Source organism: Scyliorhinus torazame, chromosome 5 (assembly GCF_047496885.1).
Source record: "Scyliorhinus torazame isolate Kashiwa2021f chromosome 5, sScyTor2.1, whole genome shotgun sequence".
Classification (NCBI taxonomy): Eukaryota; Metazoa; Chordata; class Chondrichthyes; order Carcharhiniformes; family Scyliorhinidae; genus Scyliorhinus; species Scyliorhinus torazame.
In genome coordinates, this window is record NC_092711.1 from 144,571,780 (window position 1) to 144,587,849 (window position 16,070).

The following is a 16,070-nucleotide window of genomic DNA, read 5'->3' on the forward strand; positions in this document are numbered from 1 at the left end:
GCTCCTGCTCCTGGGTCTTTTGTTCCTCTTTCAGCCCTTCAATCGCCTGTAATATCGGGGCCAACAACTCTTTCTTCATTTCCTTTTTTATCTCCTCCACGCAGCGTTTCAAAAACTCTTGTTGTTCAGGGCCCCATATGAAACTGCCACCTTCCGACGCCATCTTGGTTTCTGCTTGCCTTCCTTGCCATTGTTCCAAAGGATCCGCTGCAATCTGGCCACTTTCCTCTCCTTTTTCCATCCGTGTCCAGGGGGAACACCCTTCTGGTTTACCGCACGGTGTTTTCAGCCGTTAAAATTGCCGTTGGGGCTCCTATCAAGAGCCCAAAAGTCCGTTTCACAGGGAGCTGCCGAAACGTGCGACTCAGCTGGTCATCGCCGCACCCGGAAGTCGAGATCTCTTTATAATTCTGCTCGGCCTTCGTGAAACAAACCCCCAGACATTGCTGGTTCTTCAGCATTCGAGCATAAACTTTACATGTCTCCCATAAAATGGAGGGGGGAATACCAGGGGTCGGGTTAACCCAAAGGAAGAACTCAAACTCGTTCTTAAAATGCATAGTAAATGAAGTATCTCTTATCAGAGAGGCAGCAAACCTCCACATTCTCGACCTGTGGTGAACTCTCGAGTAGAATTCCAGAGAAACAGGGGGATGGTCCACAATCGATGGTCACTACGGTGCAAGAGGACACTAGGTGTAGGATCGTCCTTGACATAAAAATGTTGTTGATTCTAGTATGACATTGATTAGGGCTATAAGAAGGTAAAATCTCCACCCCTCAGGTGCAACGTTCTCCAAACATCCACAGAACCCACCTTCTCACAAGTAAAGGCCGATGCCCTAGCTTGCAGGGTTGGGCGGGGGGGGGGGGAGGGGGGGGGGGGCTGTTCCTGGTAACCGGGAGTTTATCTTCCAGAGGATTTAAGTGGCAGTTGAAGTCGCCAACCATAAAAGACTTAGTTGAAGCTAACTCTGCAAAATGCACAAAGGCCTTAGTAATGAACTCCGGGGAGTAATTCAGGGATCCATAAACATTCATTATTGAAGCAACATCACCATGCACTGAACCTCTAATGATCACATATCTATCTCCTTTGTCCTTGGTGCAGGTTTCAACCTTAAAAGGGATATTTTTATTAATAAGGATTGCCACATCCCTGCTACTGGATGAAAAGGAGTTGAAAAAACCTGCCCCGCCCAATCCCGCCTCAATTTAAAGTGTTCCTCATCATCCAGATGAGTTTCCTGCAAAAAAGCTATGTCGACTTTCTCCTTAAGAAAGGAGAGGACAACCATAGATTTGAGCCAGGGAAGTGGGATTGGAAATTTTCGGAGATGGGATTGGAAAGGAATGAGGACACGAAAAGATTTATTTCTTGGGGGTCGTTTTGCGGGATTGAAGGAGCTGGGAGCGAAGTATGGGCTGGAGCAAGGGGAAATATTTAGATATATGCAGATTCGAGACTGCCAGAAAGTAGATACAGAGTTTCCCAGTAGAACCAGCTTCCACATTGCTGGAGGAGGTGCTGACGGCAGGGAGACTGGGGAAGGGATAGTATTGGTGGTTTACGGGGATATTTTGGAGGAGGAGAAGGCGCCTTGTGTATTGATGTTTGCCCTATGTATTGTTCTCATGGATGGAATGATCTATCTGAACTGTACACAGAACAATACTTTTCACTGTATCTCGGTACACGTGACAATAAACAAATCCAATCCTCACCATTGAGGTGATAGTATTTCTAATCAGTAAGGCTACTCCACCCCCTCTGCCATATTCTCCGTCCCTCCTGTAAACTTTATAACCGGTATATTTGTCCAGTCCAGACCATCCTGCTACTTGTTTTTGGAACTGTATTGAGTTCCCCTGAGGCCGTCCCCTCCCCCTCCATTTATTAGTTTAAAGTCCTTCTGACCTCTCTATTTATCCTTTTCACGAGGACACTGGTCCCAGATCGGTTCAGGTGGCGACTGTCCCAACGGTACAGATCCCTCCTGTCCCAATACTGATGCCAGTGCCCCATGAAATGGAACCCCTCGTTCCCGCACCACTCCTTTAGCCAAGTGTTTACTTCTGTAATTTTCTCATCCCTGTGCCAAATTTGTACGTGACTCGAGTAATAATCCAGAGATTATAACCCTTGAGAACCTGTTCTTTAATTTTGTGCCTCATTCCTGATATTCCCAAACAGGTCCTCTTTCCTAGTCTTGCCGATGTTGTTTGTCCCAATGTGGACCACAGCAACTGGATCCTCCCCCCTCCCTCTCCAATATCCTTTCAAGCCAGTTAGAGATGCCCCTCACCCTGGCACCGGGCAGGCAACATACCATGTGGGACTCTCGGTCCTGCTTCCAAAGGATGTTATCAGTTCCCCTAATTATAGAATCACCGACAACTACCACTTCCTCCCCCCCCTTGAATGGCCTCCTGTACCAGGGTGCAGTGGTCAGCTAGCTCATCCTTCCTACAGTCACTGCTCCGATACCCTGCCCCTCCGAGTCCGCTCCCTGGAGACTCGGCTGTGAATCCCCGAGATAAGGTTTTTGTCCTCACAGCTCCGACACTCCGTCCCTCCGAGTCCACTCCCTGGAGACTAGGTATGGGGAATAGGTATTGTAGTCGAGGTATTGGGGAATGAGAGGAAGGAATGTTCCATAGAAACAAGAATTCTCTGTTCTGAATTTCTATCCTGTACTGAGTGTTGACTTTTGTAAACTCCTTTTACAGATATTACAAGAGGAGGAATTACAGACAGAAATCTCAATTATCACGTCTCGGTCTTACAGAGTCACTCAATACCTTGGGATCTGAGTATCATCGGACTTTGAACCTCGAAGGAGAAACGTTTGCCCGATCTGTCGGCATCAAAAGATTTTAAACATCAGTGTGACTGGAAAAGCACCGAGACACACACACCCGAGTGAGAGTGTTCCAGGGGACTGACTGTGGAAAGAGTCCAAGTCTCGGTCCTAGAGGAGCTCCCGCCGGTGGCCACTGTCTATGCCGATTTCGGGGGTTTCCCCGTTTTTTTGCTCCCCCCCCCCCACCTCCGATTTCTGGCAGCCTTTGGGGCTGTCCCGGGCGTCCAGCCGGGCCGGTTTCAGAACCGGCGATGAACCCCACACGAGTGTCTGGCGGCCGGAGCTGAGGTGTCGGGCCCGGACGCACGCATTTGGAGCAACGGGGGCGGAGCCAAACTGAGGATGAGGCAGCAGGCCCGAAGCCAGGGCGCAATGTAGTGGAGATGTTCCACACCGGGTGGCTCCCGCCTAGAGTGTGTTTTTTTAAGAAGTCGGAAATCCGGTCCCAGGGGACGTTTTGAGGAATATTTTTAATAAATATTTTTGAAGACATTTTTTTTTTAGATTGAAGGAAGAAAAAGAAAAACAATAAGTCGTTAAAAGATAAAAAAGGGCTCTCCGTCCGGGCCTGGGTGGGAATGGCGCATCCTCGGGGTTGGCGGTGACTCACCCGGCGGCCTGTCCTCACTCTCCGGGTGTGGGGATGTCGGAGCCCCCCCCGGGTGTGGGGATGTCGGAGCCCCCCCCTCCGCTGTACCACGAGCGGCAGCGTCTGGAGCTCTGCGCCCTCCACACCCTCAACAACCTCCTGCAGCAGCCGCTCTTCACCCAGCAGCAGCTGGACGGGCTGAGCGGCCAGCTGGCTCCCGACTCTCTGGTGAATCCACATCGCAGTTTGTTAGGAACTGGGAACTATGATGTCAACGTCCTCATGGCCGCCTTGCTAACTCAAGGTCTCGCTGCGATTTGGTGGGATAAACGCAAGTCGCTCAGCAGCTTGGTGCTGAGCCGGGTCCATGGCTTCATCCTCAACATTCCCTCCAACATGACACTGGGCTTTGTCTCGCTCCCCATCCAGCGCAAGCACTGGGTGGCAGTCAGGCAAATCAACGGGACCTACTACAACCTGGACTCCAAACTAAAGGCCCCGGTTCCAATCGGGAATGAGGAGGAACTGAGGAAGTTCCTGCAGGACCAGATCGCCCAGGATCCCTGTGAGCTGCTGCTGGTGGTGCCGAGGGAGGTGGAGGAGGACGGAAGCTGGCTGCTCGCTCCCTGAACGCGAGACGCGGGAGATCGGGCAGCGGGAGTGGGGAGGGGGGAAGGTCTCGCCGCCGATGGCGGGCTGACTCAGACCTCCAGCTGTGACGGATGAAGCCAGCGCACTGGGGAGGTGGAAAAAATAATTGGAAACTCTAAATTTATTTAAAAAAAGAATTTGAAATGTTTAAAGAGACAATATCAGCAGGACTGTTATTGAATCATTGCCTCTATCATTTCCTATATTGCTCCATCGTCACATAGTTTAAGTTCATTGACCTGACTGAAACAAACAGGAATGGGGTTTTAATACATAATATTATGCAATGTTGCTTGATGGTACAGTTAGAACTCAGCTCAATTCCTCGAGGTCACTCTCTCATTGGGAATATCATATCATTAAATAAAAGAATGACACCAATCACTGGGGGGAAAAAAAGATGCAAAAAGCAGCGGCGAAGAAGGAAACGTGGGTTCGCCGTCGACTGAGAGGACCAACAAAAGCACTGACAAGATGGCAGATGCCGGACCGCAAGGTGGGGCCGCATTGCTTACGGTGGAACAGATGACCGAGGTGATGGCTGTGGAGCTGGAGAAGCAGTTTGCGAGGCACATGGAGGCTTTGAGGAAGGAGATGGCGGTCGCACTGAGATCATTGGTGGAGGAGGCAATTGCCCCGGTGAGGGTAGCTGTGGCAAAAAGACATCGGCCGAGGTGAGCGAGCAGGGCAAGAAGATGAAGGAAGTGGAGGAGGCCGTGTCGCAGCACAGCGACCAGCTCACTTCGATGTGGGACGAGATGCGGAGGGTGGTGGAGGCTAACAGAGGACTCCGAGCAAATCTGAGAATTGTGGGCTTGCCCGAAGGGACAGAGGGCTCAAGGCCAACAGAGTACTTTGCTAAGGTGCTGGCGGAGTTGATGGGAGAGAGTGAGAACCCTCCCGGTTTGAGCTGGACCGAGCTCATCGGTCGTTAAGGCCAAAGCCCAAAGTAAATGAACCGCCAGGAGCAGTAATTATCTGCTTCCATGAATACCACATGAAGGAGAAGGTGTTAAGCTGGGCGAAGCAGAAGCCCGAGGTGCAGTGGGATGGTGTGGAGTTTGGGTTTACCAGGACTTGACGGTGGAGTTGGCAAAGAGACGAGCACCATTCGGCCGAGTAAAGGCAACATTTACAACAAGGGGGTGCGACTTGGTGTGGTATACCCGGCAAAGCTGAGGGTGACGTATAACAGTGGAGGCGGTTGAGGCGTTCGTGCAGGCAGAAGGCTTGGGACAGACGTGAGGAGCGGAGCTGGAAGAGAGACTGTGGACTGTGGACGGGGAGCTGGAAAATGTATAAATGCTATAACTTTCTTTTCATTGTCGTGTATTGTAATTTTCTTTACTTCACATTGTTACAGAGTTTTTATTGTTTGGGTTCATTGGCATTCTGTGTTGCGATGGTTATATGTTATTTCAATGAATTGTATGGGATGGATTTGAATTGTATGGGATGGATTGTTGTTTTTCTCTGGGGCTGGGTGGGAGGTGACAGTATACCTTGGGGGGAGGAACCTGTGCAAGCTAACTAAAGTTGGCTAGTGAACGGAGGTGAGGTGAGAGGAGGGCTGCGGACATTGGAGCCTGGTTGGCAGGTTTTGATGGGCCTACGAGCCGAGCAAGGGGGGGATCGATACAGGGAGACTTTTTTTTGAGAGGAAGTGCAGGGGGGGAATTCTGGGAGGAGTGGGAAGGGGTTCGATGTTAACAATGCTTAGGGGTGGGTAAGGCTCATGGGGCAGGGCCCGGTGGTATGATGATGGAGGTTAAGAAGGGTGGGGGGGGGGAGTGAGAGACCCTCAGTTAGGATAGTCATGTGGAACGTGAGGGGGTTGGGAGGTCCAGTCAAGAGGTCAAGGGTGCTTGCGCATCTTAAAGGTTTGAAAGCTGATGTAGCAATGCTGCAGAAGACTCACTTGAGGGTGAAGGACCAGGTGAGACTTAAAAAGGGGTTGGTTAGTCAGATGTTTCATTCTGGATTTGACGGAAGGGCTCGAGGGATAGCGGTAATGGTCAGCAAAAGAGTACGCTTCCAGATGGAGAAGGTGGTGGCAGATCAGGGAGGTAGGTATGTGATTGTGACAGGGGCACTGGAGGGGAGGTTAGTGGCGCTCGTAAGTGTATACGGTCCCAATTGGGACGATGTGGCATTCGCAAAGAAGGTGTTTGGGGCTGTCCCTGACTTGGACACACACAAACTGAGTGGGGTTGGAACTTGGTGTAGGAGCCAAGGTTAGACAGGTCACGGCTGCGCTCTCTGGTCCCATCGGGGGGGGTGAAGGCGTTGGCTGGGCTAATGGTGGAAATGGGAGGGATGGCCCCGTGGAGGTTTCTGTGAGAATTTACGTTCCTTTTGCCCTCAGTCTGGTCTCAGTAATAGTAAAGTACAACTGGAACAGTCGGTCATATAAGGGCCTGCCCAGGGCTGGGGCTTGTAATAAGGCCTGTTTTAAGAGACGGAAGGCTTTGAGGGCCTCGGTGGCGAGAGTAAAAGTCCCTTCCTTGCTGGCGTAAGGCGTCAGCAGCTTAGTATAGACAGCGATGTTTGGTATCCACTGCCTACAATAATTTACCATGCCCAGCCAGTGACAGACCTCCTTGGCTGTGGTAGGGGCGGGGAGTTGGCACATAGGTTCAATTCAACTGGTTTCGAGACTTCTTTCTGTGGCTGTGAGTAGGACTCCCAGGAACTTGACTTTTGTCTGGGCCACCAGTACCTGGGATTGTGAAACAACATAGCCCAGTGAGGATAGGTGATTTAATAATTGTATCACATCTTCCCTGTTACTGGGCTCATCGGGGCTGACTATCAACAGGTCATCTACGTACTGTACGAGAGTGGAACCATGTTTCAAATTCAGAGTCTGGAGTTGAGTCTGCAGACATCTGGAGAAGAGAGTGGGTGAGTTAACAAATCCCTGTGGAAGTCGGGTCCAGGTATACTGCTGTCCATTGTAGGTGAAGGCAAACAAATACCGGCTTTCAAGCGCGAGTGGGAGAGCAAAGAAAGCGTGTTGGAGGTTGACTATGGCGAAGACCCGGGCTCAGGCTGGGATTTGAGCCAGTATGTGGGCGGGATTAGGGACGAGGGCATGTAATGGCTGCGTGATGGCATTAATTGAACGCAAGTCCTGTACTAGCCGGTACTGGTCCGGTTTGCCTGATTTGGACACCGCAAAGTATGGGTGTGTTACATTCAGATTGGCACGGGACCAGGATCCCCTGTTGCAACAGTCCTTGGATTAATCTGGCTACAGATGGGATGGCTTGGAGTTTTAGGGGCTTTGTCGAATGGAGGGCGGAGTCACATGGTCCTTAATGGGTGTAACCTCCGCCTGTCCCACCTGTGACGGGTGATCCGCCCAAACCTGAGGGTTAACATATTCCAAAACGTCGCGCCCCAGATGATGCTGGAGTCGGGTGTTAACCGTCTCGGGCCTCAGAGTACCGTATGGAAGTGCCTTCTGGCAGTACCTGGAGTGCATATTCTGTCAGATCCGATTGGTCCACCGCCCTCCTTACCATAAGCCCCAGATCCTTGGCATGGTATGGGTCGTGGACCTGGCGTTTAATATGGGGGGCCACGGACGCGGATTGTTGCCATAAATGTGGTGGTATTGTAACAAAGTCGGCTGTACCTTCTTGTCCCGTGACTGTGGCTGTAATCGTGATTGGCCATCTGGTCCCAACTAACGACCGATATTTGTCCTCTAATTCCCGGCTCTGTCCGGTTCTGTCATAAGCCAGGGTAACGTGGGACAGCGAATGTTCTATGTCCAACGTCCACCACTGGGGTGTAGTAGAGACATAACACTGTTGTCTCGGCCTCCATGATTGAACCATTACCCCTTTGTCCCCGCATTCCAGCCGCAGCTGGAAGATACACAATAGATCTCGGGCCAGCAAATTGCAGTCCAATCCGGTGGTGACCACAAATTGATGATCTGTCGACTCATTCTCATAAGTTGCCTTCACCGGTTCCGAAATGGGATACTGACGCACCTGGCCTTGGAACCCCGACAAATGCTGGGTGTGGTCTGATAGTGGTAGCTGGAGTTCCGATTGCACCGAAGACATGGCTGCTCCGGTGTCGATCATAGATGGGTAATGTTGATCTCCTATCTGCAGAGAAATGATGGGTTCTCTGTCCGAATGGAGAGTCCGTATGACTAAATTGGCTCGCCAGAGTCTTGTGATGGGAAGGGGTTTGTTTGGGAGAAGTCGGTGTACCTCGTCTGCCCTCCCCTTGGTGGGTACCCCCTCCTTTGCGTCGGGTATCCTCCTCCTGCCACCTGTCTTCTAAATGGACATTCCTGATGCCAGTGATCTGCGTGGCCACAGTTGAAACATGAATTATTCCCTCTATATCCCGGCCTTCTTCCGGTGGACCAATGGCCCCGCAGAGGGAGTGGCAGTTGCAAGATTGCTGGTGCATACGGCGGGCCATGGAGAGGGGCTGAAGATCCATTTGGGTGGGTTTGATATCCTCCCCCGTGTTGATCCACCCGCCCGAGGTCACAATATTGGGGTTCCAGCTGGTAAGCCACCGTACCTCGGTTCGGGTCTCGGATCATCCTTTTTCATTACATACTCTCTTTTTTTGTAACTGGGCCCCCTTCTTGTACTCCGCCCTCCTTCCAGTAAAATCTAACTGCCTGGGCTATCTGGGAAGGGTCGTTCTCTGTCCAATTCATGTTATTCCATTTCACAGCGGTGGCCACGGAAGGTGGTAGGCAATGCATTAACGTGGCGCAATATTGAGGGGAATTCTGACCATTTTGATACGGTAAGTTGCCTGATTGCCCACGGTAGATTTCATTAAAGCGTTCCAGAAATTCCTCTGGCTCCTCAGTCTTTGTGGCTTTGATATCTAGGATGGCAGAGATGTTTATGGGCTTTTGAAACGTGGCACTTAGTGCATTCAGGATTTGTGCCGGTCTATCATCGTCCAGGGCATGGGCCTGTTGAAATGCCGCGTGGTCGGCATAATCCAAATGGTTGAGATGACTGCGGCTGGGGTTAAGACCTGTTGGACTAGGGCCCAGAGGTCCCTAGAGTCTGCTTGGTAAACTGAGATGGTGGTTCTCAGATAGTCCACAAAAGCATCATGGAATTTCTTCCTGTCTGTGATTGCAGGTAGAATAGCCATCATCTCACTGGGTCTCCACGGAAAGTAAACATCGATCGTGGGCTGAGCTGCCGCTGTAGCGACATCAGGGTTGGGCATTTTCCTAATCGGTAACTGTCTCGGAGTCTCGCTAGGGGGTGTCAAAGATGGTGTAGGTAGGGGAGATTCCTCTTCAGAAGCATCTGAGTCCTCCCCTTCCGATATGGGGGGCTCCGGTTCTTCAGAACCGTCCCGGTCCTCGTCACGTGGTAACAGAATTTTCTGTCCTGTCATCTTGGCCTTAAAGGATCTAGGTCGTAGGCGTAATTGTTTCCGGATGGTCTCAAGATGCCTTTTTCATAGTCCGAGATCGGGTCCTCCACCCAACTGGGCTTGTATAACGGGGTTTCCCTTTTCTAACGGGTGTCGGGGGTGAGGAAGTAGGACCTGAGCTATCAATTGAAGGAGCTGGCAGCGGTGCCTCCGGAGCTACTAGACGATCGGCCAGAGGGGGAGGGATAATCGTCTGGGCCTGTGAGACTGAGTCTAAAGGGACTGGAGTGGCCAACATGAATTGAATCTGGGGAACAGCGACTGGATATAAATTATGATACCCTGGTGGCGCTGGAGGTGGTGAAGGCAATGCCTCTAGTGCCGTCGGGACCCTACCGGACATGGTCCAATTCTCTAGGTCGTCATCTACCTCTGTCAATGCAAGGCCAGCCATTGAACTACGTAGTCCACTCTTCTCACTCGAGTCTGCCCTTTTAGGTATCTCCCTTTCCTTCTGTGATGGGGCTGGTTTAGCACACTGGGCTAAATCGCTGGCTTTTAAAACAGACCAAGGCAGGTCAGCAGCACGGTTCAATTCCCATACCAGCCTCCCCGAACAGGCACCAGAATGTGGCGACTATGGGCCTTTCACAATAACTTCATTTGAAGCCTACTTGTGACAATAAGCGATTTTCATTTCATTTTCTGTGCGCGTTTTTTGAATGCATACTCCTTTTTCAGGATTTCCAGAGTCTTCTGGTTCCCCCTTCACTAATTGATATTGCCATTTTAGGGGCATTTTCTTGCCAATTTGATAACAGGGTTTTATCTTTCTCCTCTTGGCAATATTGCCTCCATAATCCATTTAACTCTTTGGCCTTCATTCCCTATTCATTTTCCAGATTTTCTCCTGAATTTTCTTAACGATTTCCAAATCTTTGGTTCCCCCTAGTGGCCATTCATCTCCCAATTTCTTATTTAGAGCTGCGGAAAATTGCCTAAAGTCCCTTCCTTGGTCTGGGTATTTACCACATGATGCTTGTAACGGACTACCTGGGTGTTATCTAAACAATTCCCCCTAATCTCGAACTATTCCTCAGACTGCGTTGTTCGCCACTACAGTCCAAGAATGCAACTTAACTTAATCAATTCTAGTTTTCAACACACACGGAATTGAATTATCCCTGATATTCCCTCAGTTCTCGAATCGGCTTTTAACTGAACTATCACTAGGATATTCCCTCAGTTTCTAACTGAATTATCACTAGGATATTCCCTCGGGTTCTCATCGACCCTCAGTCGTACCTACATCGACTGAAATTTAATTTTTCTAATCCGCCAGACTGACCTTTGATCTCATCGAGACAATCTTACATGACCATGGGCGAGTGATCAAACTTTTATCAGACTACGAGACAGAGGAAAACCGACATGGTCATTTTCCAACCACTCACATCGTGGGCCCATTTCCTCTCCGTCCAAGACTAGTTTAGTTCTGATTTCGCAGATGACCGGTGATCATCTGTTGAGATCCCACTTCTGACACCAAATGAGAATTTTTGCCCTCAGTCTGGTCTCAGTAAATAGACGAGTCGGATTGTAGGTAAAACAATTTACTTTATTTGTGCAGCTTGCAAGCTGACTCACTCTGCCAGAGTCTTGTCGAATCCCCAGAGTGAGTGAGGTATAGAACAAAGACTTTGTCTCATATACATTGGTATAAAAAAATGAGGTTACACACACGACCAAATAAGGTAACTTGGCAATTGTAGGGTTTCCCATAGGTTCTCTCACATTCCTTAACCTAGCCATATAAGGTAATCTTAGCAATTACTGGTCCCAATAGGCTACCTTCACATTCCTTTTGCCTGAGGCCCCTGTGATCACCCATCCCCCTCACCATAATACTCCTGACTTGGCCTAGCTACCCACCATGCTTCAGTGCCATCCCCTTTTGTTCATTTCCTCATTTGTTCTTTGTTTGGTGCATACATAATGGGCCGAATGGCCTCCTTCTGCGCTGTATGGTTCTAACTCAGTAATTCAATTAACAGGGACTCCACGTTGCTGCCTGTGCCACTGATGAAAGGCCTGGCTCAGCAGCTCATTGTCTGTGTCTCTGATTAATGTGCTCAAGTCAGCAAAACCCATCATGCCCCTTACTTTAGTTTGTGATGCTCCATCTAGTTAACATAATACATATTTTCACACACAATATCCATATATTGTAGGTATCTCTGCATTAACACACTCTAACAGATCAGAGACAAATGTATTTATTTTAGATCTACCTGTCGTGGGGGAAGAACACGCTTTACTATCAAGGATAAAATAAATGTCCTTCATCGGCTTTTGTGAATCATTTCAGTGGAAATGTGCTCTCCCAGGGTCAATGAGCATCAGCCCACTGGAAGCAAAGTCGTGAGACCGGCCAGAAAAGACCCACTGTACAGAACCTTGGTTAGACCACAGTTGGAGTACTGTGTGCAGTTTTACTCCCCTTACCTTCGGAAAGATATTATTTCCACAGAGCGAGGGCAATGAAGGTTCACCAGACTTGTTCCAGGGATGGCAGGACTGTCCTATGAAGAGAGTTTGGGGAAACTGGGCCTGTATTTTCTACAGTTTCGTAGAATGAGAGGTGACCATAAGACAAGGAGCAGAATTAGGCCACTCAGCCCATCGAATCTGCTCCGCCATTCAATCATAGCTGAGGTGATCTCATAGAAACTTATAAAATACTGAAAGGAATAGACAGGGTGGATGCAGGTGAGATGCTTCCCCTGGTTGGGGAGTCTGGAACCAGGGGACACAATTTCAAAATAAGGGGGAAGCCACTTAGGACCGGTCTCGGAGGAGACATTTCTTTACTCAGAGGGTTGTGAATCTTTGGAATCCTCTACCCCAGAGGGCTGTGGGAGCTCAGTCACTGAGTGTGTTTAAAGCAGAGACTGACAGATTTCTAAACACCAATAACACAAAGGGATATGGGGATAGTGTGGGGGAAAAGACATTGAAGTGGATGATCAGCCATGAACACCCTGAAGGGTGTCATGAAGCATGCTAATGTTATCTGTTGGGTATCCCAACTTGGAACACCGGTTCATGGCGGTGTATAGATTTATTTTGTTTTGGTGTGAGGAGACAAACGAGACCCCAGTGAGAATAAATAGCCCAGTCATCGTGTAACAATTATTAAAGACTATTTATTAAAGTAAAGAAAGACAAATACACACAGACAGGATGACGTCACTCTCACACAATTCAGATGTGCGAATTACTAAACACCGCAATTTGTAGAGAACGTACTCCTGGTTACACAATATATCTACAATCCTGAACTCTGTAAGGGCAGCACGGTGGCACAGTGGGTTAGCCCTGTTGCCTCACGCCGCCGAGGTCCCAGGTTCGATCCTGGCTCTGGGTCACTGTCTGTGTGGAGTTTGCACATTCTCCCCGTGTTTGCGTGGGTTTCGCCCCACAACCCAAAGATGTGCATGGTAGATGGATTGGCCACGCTAAATTGCCCCTTAATTGGGCAAACGTCTTTCTCTGGTCCAGGGAAGATATTACAGAGGACTGTGGGAGCTCAGACATTGAGTGTGTTTAAAGCAGAGACTGACAGATTTCTAAATACCAATAACACAAAGGGATATGAGGACAGTGTGGGGGGAAAAAGCATTGAAGTGGATGATCAGCCATGATCGTACTGAATGGTGGAGCAGGCTCGGCGGGCTGAATGGCCAACTCCTGCTCCAATGTTGCAATGATACAAAGATAGGGAGGAAAGTAAACTGTGAAGGGGACATAAGGAGGTTACAAAGGGATATGGATAGGTTACGTGAGTGGGAAACGATCTGCCAAATGGAGTATTATGTGGGAAAACGTGATATTATCCATTTTGGCAGGAAGAATAAAAAAGCTTATTATCTAAATGGTGAGAGATTGCAGAGCTCTGAGATTCAGAGGGATCTGGGTGTCCAAGAGCATGAATCACAAAAGGCGAGTATTCAGGTACAGCAAGTAATTGTGAAAGCTAATAGAATGTTATTGTTTATTGTGGGGGAATTGAATACAAAAGTAGGGAGGTTATGCTTCAGTTATATAGAATATTGCTGCATCCTTTGAAAAAAATCAAGAGGTTTGTCCTTAAACCCGCTGTGGTTAGTATTCAAATGCCTTTGTTGTTTTGAGGGTTTTAAACTTTCATTCGCCAGTATTTCACTTTGCATCCTGAATTGCATTGGCACAATTAACCACAGCCGGTTTGAGACCCTCTGGGTGAAAACTTTCTTCCTCATTTCCATGTCCTCTTGTTATTGACACTTCAACTAATGAGAGCAGCTGCTTTCTATCCACCGTCACTGAGCCTCAATTTTATACACGTTGATCAGGTCCCTCTCAGCCTTCTGTGCTCTAGAAAACAACCCGAGCTTATCCAGACTCTCTGCATAGGTAAAATATTCCATCCCAGGCAACAGCCTTTAATAATCTTTATTAGTGTCACAAGTAGGTTTACATTATCACTGCAAATAAGTAACTGTGAAAATCCCCCAGTCACACACTCCGGTGCCTGTTCGGGTACACTGAGGGAGAATTCAGAATGGCCAATTCACCCAACACCACGTCTTTCAGGACTTGTGGGGGGAAACCGGAGCACCCGGAGGAAACCCACGCAGATACAGGGAGAACGTGCAGACTCCGCACAGACAAAGACCCAAGCCAGGAATCGAACTCGTGTTCCTGGAGCTGTGAAGCAACAGTGCTAACCACTGTGCTGCCTGGTGAATTTCCACTGCACCTCTCCAGTGCAATTACATCCTTCCTATTGTGCGGTGACCAGAACTGCACACAGTATTCCAGCTATTACTTAACCAAAGTCCGGTACATCGCCAACATAATCTCCCTGCTCATATAACCTATGCCACGTCTGATAAAGGCAAGTGGGCCGTATGTCTTCTGAACTACCCCATTAACCTATCCTGCTGCCTTCAGGGATTTGTGGACATGCACCCCAAGATCCCTCTGTTCCTCCGAGCTTCCTCGTCTCCTGCTATTCATTGACAGCTCCCTTGTTGTGTTACTCCCTCCAAAGTGCATCACCTCGCACTTGTCAGGGTTAAATTCCATCTGCCATTGATCTGCCCAATGTGTCTTTATCCTCCTGCAACTTGACCTCCTTCTTCATCGTCAACCACGCGACCAATCTTCATGACATCTACAAACTTATTTGTCATCACCGCACATTTTCTTCTGTATTGTATATAGAGCACAAACAATAAGGGTCCCGGCACTGATCGCTGTGGTACGCCACTAGACACAGGCCTCCAGTCACACAGCCTTCTACCTCCACTGTCTGTCTCCTATCACAAAGACAATTTTGGATTTAATTTGCCACATTACCCTGTATCCCATGTGCTTTTACTGTCTTTATCAGCCTACCATGCGGGACCTTGTCAAAGCTTTGCTGGAATTCATATGAACTACATCAACTACACTTCCCTCATCTGCACACCTGGTCACCTCCTCAGAAAATTCAATCAAATTTGTTATCCATGACCTCCCTGTGACAAAGCCATGCTGACTATCCTGATCAAACTTTGCCTCTCCAAGTGGAGATAGATTCCGTTCTTCAGAATTTTACCCAATAGTTTCCCTACTTCACTGGTCTGTAATACTGGAAGTCTGCAGAGGGATTTGGAAAGGTTAAGTGAATGGGCCAGGGCCTGGCAGATGGAATACGATCGTGCTAGAGGCCAGATGATGCCATCGTAAAATTCACCGGCGTTTACGACGGCGTCAACACTTAACCTCATTATCGGAGAATCCCGCCCCCCCATGTCAAACTGCTCAAGAACCTCACACTCCCTCTGACTGAATTCTTCACCCACATCTTCCTTCTCCAAAGGGATGACAGATCTGAAGTACTCACTTTACATCCTACCATTGTCATCTGGCTCGATGCACAGATTACACCCTCGGTCCCCAATAGGTCCTGTCCCCTCCCTGGTTATCCGCTTCCCCTTGATATAATTATGGAATATTTTGTAAAATGTGAAATGAAAGTTGCCAAAGTCTCGGAGGACCATATTCTGGGAGCGAGCTGACTGGTGGTGATTTAATTTGAGGGTCACCACACCTCAGATGAGGGGCAATGCTGAGAAGGCGGGGCCTTCCTGAATAACCTCAGCCGGTACAGGAGTTGAAGCCGTGCTGCTGGCGTCGCTCTGCATCATGAACCAGCCATCTAGCCAACTGAGCTAACTGACCCCTGGTATAGATTTAATAATTCCTGAAATATTAGCTATTCCCTGTCTCCCATGTAGTTTCCCAGTCCACCTCAGACAACTTGCCCCTCATACCCTGTTAGTTTTCTTCTTGATAAAGAAAAGAAAAGAACCATGTAACCACCATGGCCCACCTGCATAGCAACGTGGCTGCTTTGGAGGGGGAAGGTTCCAAACAGAAATGCAAACTAAATATTTTCTTACTTTAAATGCACTTTCACTCTTTGATCTTTGTGAAATTTGAAACCAGGTAATCGCAACAAGGCTCAAAGAACATCAGCCCACTGGAAGCAAAGT

The 16,070-nt window shown here is 48.8% G+C and overlaps 1 protein-coding gene and 1 pseudogene across 1 annotated transcript in view; one reads left to right on the forward strand and one right to left on the reverse strand.

The window, feature by feature from the left end:
• LOC140419995 (uncharacterized) overlaps positions 1-16,070 on the reverse strand; it is a 55,431-nt gene that overhangs the window by 38,154 nt on the left and 1,207 nt on the right. The window lies entirely within an intron of this gene.
• LOC140419992 (josephin-2 pseudogene) lies at positions 2,738-5,426 on the forward strand (annotated as a pseudogene).